At 56.6% G+C, this 7,958-nt stretch overlaps 2 non-coding genes across 2 annotated transcripts; one reads left to right on the forward strand and one right to left on the reverse strand.

The window, feature by feature from the left end:
- Positions 1-1,973: 1,973 nt before the first annotated feature.
- TRNAP-UGG (transfer RNA proline (anticodon UGG)) lies at positions 1,974-2,045 on the forward strand. The gene has a single exon. It is a non-coding gene; the product is annotated as a tRNA-Pro (tRNA).
- Positions 2,046-2,295: 250 nt separating this feature from the next.
- On the reverse strand, positions 2,296-2,367 carry TRNAP-AGG (transfer RNA proline (anticodon AGG)). Its single transcript has one exon. It is a non-coding gene; the product is annotated as a tRNA-Pro (tRNA).
- Positions 2,368-7,958: the final 5,591 nt, after the last annotated feature.

The raw sequence follows: 7,958 nt of genomic DNA on the forward strand, positions 1-7,958 counted from the left end.
AGGTGTGGCTGGGGAGAAGGCTGGAGGATGAAAGCAGGGAATGAACTAGAGTGACAGCATGTGTGCCTCATAGAAGGGAGGGGAAAGCAGTTTTTCAGAAGCTGTAGTATGGTGGAAAGAGCTCTTGATGCCGGATCAGACAGACCCAGATAATAAAATCCCGGAGGGAGAGGCTGGGCACTCCTTACTCTGAATCTTCAGCCCCAGCGCTGGGTCTGGCATCAGGAGTCAGTTGAATAAATGAATGACCCGAATTCCAACAATTACTAGATAAGTGTCCTTGGGCAAGTCACTCCACTTCCACGGCCTCAGCTTCCTTATCTGTGAAATGGGGAGAACCATAAAACACCCTTGACATGGTTGTTGAGAGGAGTCAGTGAGAAAATCTCTGTAAAACGCCTTATATTGTGCTTGGCACGTGGGAAGGTGCTTCATATCTTATGACATTTCTACCTTTCTTCATTCGCTTTCTCTCATGTGCAACTTAAAAGTGTGTAACAAACTGCAAAGCTGTTGGCCCACTCGGCGAGCCCTTCTCAAGTGTTCAGACAGGAATGTACGTAAAATGGAGGCCTTGCTGGGACAGCCTGAAGTAATGTCATTTTCAGAAGCAGCGAAATGCAGCAGAGCCAGGAGTTATTTGGGGGTTAGTGACTCAGGGGCATGTGAATGTCTGGAACTGCCCTTTTCTTTATAAATTGTTTCCACACAATTTCAGATATTTTCTGGAAAACAAATGTGAATATAAATACGATGTAAACATGTACACGGAAATGGATATACGGGGGGAAAGCAAGGCAGGCGGTGAGAGACGCCTGACACCTGCATTTCAATCCCAGCTTTGCCACTTACAGCTGTGTGACCTTGAGTAAGACACTGAACCTCTCTGATCCCTTTGCTTACCAGTAAAATGGGGATAATAGTTCTTACCTTGAGGAGTTATTGAGAGAATTAAATAGAATACAGCCTGTGAAATCAATGCTGGTAGTTTGGTTATTATTATTATTATTGATCGAGCACTGTCTCATACCCCCAGGGCAGAGAGAGGCCCTCGGTTTGGCTCCTGCCCCCACAGAACTTCCAGTCTGTTGATGGGAGCGGAGTAAAGAGAAGAACCGGGGACTCCAGGGAGGCTGGGGTTGCCCTGGAGCTGAGAGGAAGGATGCAAGGTAATCTGAAGGTGTGTGTTTGGGGGTGACGTTCGTTAATGCAAAAAAAGAACACAACTCCGAAGAGCCAGGTAGAGGGCTTGTCGCCCGGGCCAGGCCCCCGCATCCAGGGCGCGCACACGTGCTGTTACTTTTGTCTCGCGTTCCCTTTGCGGCGCTGCCACGGCGTCTCCACTGTTTTCGGGCGGCACAAGGCCTTCCGCCCTCAGTCGCTGCCCCTGCCATAGGAACCACGGCCTGGCGCGGGGCCGCAGAGCCGAGGCCGCCCTCGCCCCGCGGCGGACACGTGCCCTCCTGCGTCGCCCTCAGCCACCGCCTGCGCACCTTCGCTCGGCCCTGGACTAATTCACAATTAGGGATTGATGCATTGTGTTATTCTGTCCGAACTGATTCAGCACCTGCTGTATGCCAGGCCTGGGGCCGGGCGCTGCGTGCAGAGGGAAAACCACCCGCGAGCCCGGCGCCCTGACGGTGCCGCCCCGGGCCCGGGTGCTGGAGGCGGGAAGCGCGGGCAGGGCGCACGGGGCAGGGGACCAGCACCCGGGAGGGAGGAGAGGGAGGGGCAGGAAAGAGCGTTTCAGGGCAGAATGAGGCGCGGCAAGCTCCTGGGAGCAAACTCGGGGACACTGGCGACCCTGAATCCATGCTTGTCCGGGCAGAAGCGCGGAGGCCAGTCCCCAAGCCTGGCTGCGCGTATTTCTATTCACAGAATCCACTCCCCACCCGACCATTCTGCGCACGCGTACGCGCATGCTCATACCGACGGCCTATTCTAGTAAATTCAAGAGAACCGTCTGGACAGCCGGCTCGTTGGTCTAGGGGTATGATTCTCGGTTTGGGTCCGAGAGGTCCCGGGTTCAAATCCCGGACGAGCCCCTCTTTTTCCCATTTTACTATCCTGCACCCGTGGCTTGATAATCTACAGTCCCAGTGAAGAAGGAATCGAATCCCATACAATTTGACAAGGCCGAAGCGCCAACTAAAAGCGACCGAGTGATTTCACCCGCTGACTGCCGTCTTTCTCAAGAATTCTTTGAGGTCGAGAAGTGCTGTGTTTAGAAACCGGACATACGGAACAGAGGAAAGAAAATGAAGATTAAAAGAAAGAAAATGAAGATTAAAAGAAGGGCTCGTCCGGGATTTGAACCCGGGACCTCTCGCACCCTAAGCGAGAATCATACCCCTAGACCAACGAGCCACCGCTCCTGGACAGTCTCGGTTCTTTTTCTAAGTAGATTGGGTGGCGCCCTGGAGCCTGCGCAGTTCAGTCCGGGGTCTCTCGCCAGTCGCACCTGCTCCCGGGACCCGCCGCAAGCTCAAGACTCCGCGTCCACTCGGTCGGTTCCGGACGCCAAGACTCGCTCTTTTGCCCGAGAGCTCTGGGTCCGGACCTGGGGACAGAGTACCCAGCCGTCGTGCACTAGGGAAATCGCGTGTCTGCAGACGCGGCGCTGCGGGGTGACGCCGGCCCCGGAGCTGGGGCTGCATCTCGGGAGGGCCGCTAGCGGCGGGCAGGGGGGCGGGGCTGGGCCCGGGCCGCAGGGGTCCTCCTCCCGAGCTCCCTGTCGCGCAGCCTGGGACCTGGGGTTCCTGGACGTCTGGCTTTATGGGAAGACAACTGGGTGTGGCGAGGCTTTTTCGTCAGGGCTGGGTCCGGTGTGCAGATTCCTCCGTTTAGCACGAACCTGGGCGGAACTCGCCTGCTCGGGTCCTCGCCGGGTGGGCCTCCGAGCGCGGGGGGTGCCTGGCACCTCTTCCCGCGCGTCGCCTCTGCGTGCACGGGCCCGGGGTTCCAGGCTCCCCGAGAGGCCTCTGTGGGCAGCTGGGATGCCAGACCCACCCCGAGAAACAGGGGTGCCCTGGAGCCCCTCCGCCATGAGTCTCCTCTGCGTCCTTGGGACATGTAGCCCATGTGCTTGGGCTGCCCGCCTGGTGAAATGGGGTCACAAGTCTGCGCTCTCTCACTGCCGGAGAGAGGGACGGAGAGGAGCTGCGCCCTCCCCGCATCGCGCGCGCCATGACCTGGAGAGGGACAGGTCAGTGGCAGTGCTGGCCCCCCATACACTGCTCTCAGCGGTCCAGCCAGTTCCGGCCAACTTCCATCACCTGTCCTTCCTCACACACAACCCTGACTTCAAGCTGGGGAAACTGAGACGGTAAAGCCCGGGAAGGACTTTTTCCCAGTGACCCCAAACCCGTTACAGCTGTGCCTGCGTCCTCCGGAGCCCGCTGGAGCCTCATACTTCCTTATTCCCAGGGCTGAGGATGTGCGGGCAGAAGAAATATCTCCAGTCGGTCTGCTGGAAGCGTTTGTAAAGCTTCTTTTACTCCACAACGCGCTTTCACTGGCGCCTGCTCTGCCCAGGCCCTGGGCTGGGCCCTGGGGACACTGATGAGTCAGGCCTGCCTCCCAAATCCCCTGCCCAGTGGCGGCCACACTGGCTGTGCCCTCTGCCCAGCCCAGGGCTGTGGGCTGGTCTGCAGGACCTCAGTCTGGGCCCCCGGAGGCTGTGGTTGCTGCTGAATGAGGCTGTGGCCCAGACACACACCCAGGACCTCACCTCCTCTGCCCAGGCCCTCCACGCTCCCAGAAGGGCCTCCTTCCTGGCCAGTCCACACTGGCTTCAGACCCTGTAGGGGCTCCCGGCAGCCTGGGGAATAATAGCGGAGCTCTTTGCCTGCGCCTCTCAGCCCTCTGAGACCTGACTTCTCCCCTACTCACCTCTCAACAGGCCCTCCTCACTCCATCTTGAACACCCCAGGCGGTGGCTCCATCAAAGCTGCCCATTCTATCAAGGATGCTCCCAGCTTCCTGTAAACTCCCAGCCTGGCCCTTTCTGCTCCAGCACCTCCTCCTCAAGGCAGACCTCCCCTGGTGCCCTCAGCCCCTGTGCTCCCTGTCACCCTGGTCACCTGACCCTTACACAGGTCTGTGTCTCCACCAGCAGGGCTGCCCTGAGGAAGGGCAGTGGCCGTGCCAGCACAGGGCCAGGAGCAGATGGCCTGTGAAGTGTTTGTTGAATGACTAGTATTTTGTCTCTTTTCTAGAAGCTAAAACCAAAGAAAAACATCACAACAGCGCAAAGCCTGCTGTGAGTCAGAGGTTCGAGGCGTGTTTGCCCTCTCCATTGGCACAAAATGCCTGTCAGCCAGGAAACTTCTGCGGGGCATTCTCTGGCCCCTCTGCCACAGCTGGGGCCCTTGGAGATGACTTCACTGGACAGAGGGGTGGCAGGGCAAGAGGGTCCCAGGAGGTGAGAAGGCGACTTTCCAACCAAAAGGGCTTCTGGCTCAGAGGCCTCAGTGTGGAGTAAGTAGGCCCAAGAGTGTCTTGGGAAGGCCAGATAGAGGCCAGAGCATGGGGGACGGCCAGGGGCAGGTGACCTGTGGGAGCATCTCCCTGGAGTTGGCAGAGAGGAAAGGGGCAAGGGTGTGTGTGTGGAGGGGGCAGTTGTCTTTGTGCCTGCTGAGCCAGGATGTGGGCTATTAGACCCATCAGGCCTGAAGGCCACTCTTCCAGGCAAATCTGGGCTGCCAGCTGGGCTCTCTGAGTAGATGGTGTGATATAAATATTTAGGCCCCACTAGCTGTTCACACCCTACTCTGGGGAAGACTCAAGACTTCACAGATGCACGGCTGTGATGGAGACCATGCGCCTGACAGCGGCCGGAGAAGCGGCCTGGACCTGGCCAAGCAGCGCATCCTGGAGATTTCTCGGTCCTCAGAGCAGAAGGGACGGGGCAGGGAGAGAGGGAGGAGGGGAGAGGGCAGTCTCCATCACAAACACCCTCATTTATCCTGTTCCTTCAGCCCACAGCCCTGTGGCAGGCAGTGCGGGAAGCACACAGAGCAATAAGCTGATTCCTAAGGCGCTCTGTCCAGCGACGGTGCTGGTGCTCCAAGGAGGAGAGGATGAGAGGGGACAGAATGGGAAGGAGGCGGAGAGAGCAGGGAGCCAGAGGTGAGAGGGGGGAGGGGCCGGGGAGAATGAAAACCCAGCCTGTTGGTGGTTTCTTCTTTTTTTAAGAGCCACAAGCTGAGATCAAAGGTGATATTTTTACAGCAACTGAAATAGAAAACCACTGGGCGCACAGTGGGAGGTGAGCGGCTGGAACCCAGGCCCCTGTATGCAGCCTGTGGCCACGGCAAGCATGCTGCCCTTTGCGAGTGTTGTGGGGCGTGAGGGACAGTGTGGCCTTCATCTTCCCAACTCAGGTTCCAGAAAGAAGTGAAGGGGATGAGCTACAGCCCTCGGTGCTGGGAGAGGAGAGAGTCAGCAGTGACAGATCCTATGAGCACCCAGCGCCTGGCACCTTCCACCAAGACCACCCTCGTCATTCTTGCTGGGGGCGTCAGAGTGGAGCCAGGCCCTGATCATCCCCACAGAGCCCTGTCAGGAAGGGTTATCGTCACCCCTGTTTTCCGGAGGAGAAAACGAAGGCTGCAAGGGAAAAATGATTTGGTCAAGTCCCACGGGGAGTTGGGAGCAAATTCAGGACTAGAACCCTGGGACTCCTGGTCCAACCCCTTTCTGCTCTCTGTGCGCACTCACCTACTCACAAGCCAAATTATTTACTGAGCTTCTGCTATCACTGGTCCTAGCTGGCCCTGGCATAGCAGGGCCCACACTCAAGTCTACGAGAACACTGGTTCTCAAAGTGTGGTCGCCAGACCAGCAGCATCAGCCTCACCTGGGAACTTGCTAGAAGTGCAAATTCTCAGGCCCCAACCCAGACTTACTGGACCAGAAACTCCGTGAGTGGACCCAGCCCTCCACATTTTAATGAACTCTCCAGGTGGTCTGATGCACACTAAGTTTGAGAATCACTGTACTGTGTTATCTCAGTTTCCAAATCTGTGCTTCAGGGAAAATGACAACACCCGTCTCACAAGGTTGAGCCCAGTATCAGCTAACACACATGCTGGGTGTGTACCCTGTGCCAGGCATCCTTCTAAGCCCTTTACCGGTGTTAACTAATTTAATTTCACAACACCATGAGATCGGAACTAGTATTATCCTCATTTCACAGATGAGGACATGAAGGCACAGAGATGTAAAGTGACTTGCCCAGGGTCACACAGCTAGTAAGTGGCAGAGCTCTAGAATCCAAGCTCTTAATGGCTAACCGACGGAAAGCCCCCAGCAGAGGGTCTGGCTCCCAGAATATGCTCCAGGCATGGCTGAGGATGGGATGATGGCAATTACTGTTACCTCACCTGAATCTGAAATGATGATCCCCATTTTGTAAATGAGCAATCTGCTGCCTTGTCGGGCTCGAGGAGTGAGTCAGCTGCAAGGCCAACCTCAGTGTCTGAAACCCCAGTGCAGCCCACTGGCCCTCACCATTCATGCAGCTTTGAGACCACAATACAGCATCTCGGTCTTCTGGAAACATCCCAGTTTGCTGTAGGGAAGAGTGAGGGCTCTTACAGAGGTGGGCCAGTACCCTAGTTTGGCCACTCAGGGGCTGTGTGACCTTGGACAAGTTGCCTCACCTCTCTGAGCCGCCTTTTCCTTCTCTGTAAGGTGGATGATGACAGTCCCAACCTTGTAGTTTCCTGTGAAGGTTGGAGAAGATGACATTTGCGTCCAGCCCAGAACGTGTACACAGCTGACCGTCAACAAGCAGCTTGTCTTCCCCTCTTCCCCGTCCCTGCTGCTACCTCCGTGGAAAGACCAGCTCTGGACCCAGAAAAGGATTGAAAGAAGAAATAAGTTCCCAAATGATCACAATGCTTTTGTCCTCCAGCCTCCCTACCCTTTTCCAGATCTCCTTGCAATAGCTGGCCTGGCTGGGGTTTCTGGGGGGAGACACTGGCACCCGCTGCGTCCAAGTCGGGAGTTACATAACCAGTGAAGGGAAGAGGAGGTGTCCTCTGCACCGCCACCCCGGCCAGGCGGCCGCAATCAGCACGAGCGTCTGAGCATCCGCCTGCCGCAAGGCAGTTGGCCTGGACATCTGAAGCTCGTTAGCTGCCTGCTCCCAGGGGGCTGACCCTGCTTGGCGAGAACTATCCCAGACACAGCCATGGAGGATGGAGCAAACGAAGACCAGGTGAGGTGTGGCCACAAAAGGGGGGAGCACAGTCTCCAGAGCGGCCTCTGGGGACCCCTGGAGAGCAGAGGAGGCTGAGAGAAGGCCTGGGCCCAGCTCCAGCCCATCCACCATCTCCTAGCTATGCAAACTCGAGATGGCGGATAGGAGGGGGTCCCTTTCCCTCTTTGGGCCTCAGTTTCCCCATGTCTGCCTTGGAGGAGAGGCAAACAAGGCAGACACTGAGGACCTTCCAGCCCTGACATTGTGGGGTCCCAGTCTGATGCAGGGGAGCTGATCTCCAGAAAGTGACGTCACATTTCAGAACAGTCAGAGAGGTGCCCTCTCGGTGCCCATAGGTGGCAGAGACAGTGTGAGCTGAGTCTCCTGGAGACCGGGTTCAAGATGCTCCTCCCTTTCTGACCCACCTAGCCACCCTGCTGTCCAGAGAGGCCACAGCTAACTTTCACTTAGCAATTTTTATTGGCTCCTTGTTTTATTCCAGGCACTGTTCTAAACACTATACACATATTAAAATCAGTTGACCCTTTCACTGGGTGGCAGGTCCTGGTGAGCGACCAGCCTGGAGTTTGGCCCTCATCTGGTTGGTCCTGATGTTGACTTTTCTCAAGACACCTAGAAAGGTCAGACAGGCTGGCCCTACCTATGTCACTCAAGATCCATGCCTCCACCCAACACTGTTATAACCGACACCAGGCAATCTCCCTTTCGAGGACAGGAGTGCTCTTGTCCC

Source organism: Diceros bicornis, chromosome 7 (assembly GCF_020826845.1).
Source record: "Diceros bicornis minor isolate mBicDic1 chromosome 7, mDicBic1.mat.cur, whole genome shotgun sequence".
Lineage (NCBI taxonomy): Eukaryota > Metazoa > Chordata > Mammalia > Perissodactyla > Rhinocerotidae > Diceros > Diceros bicornis.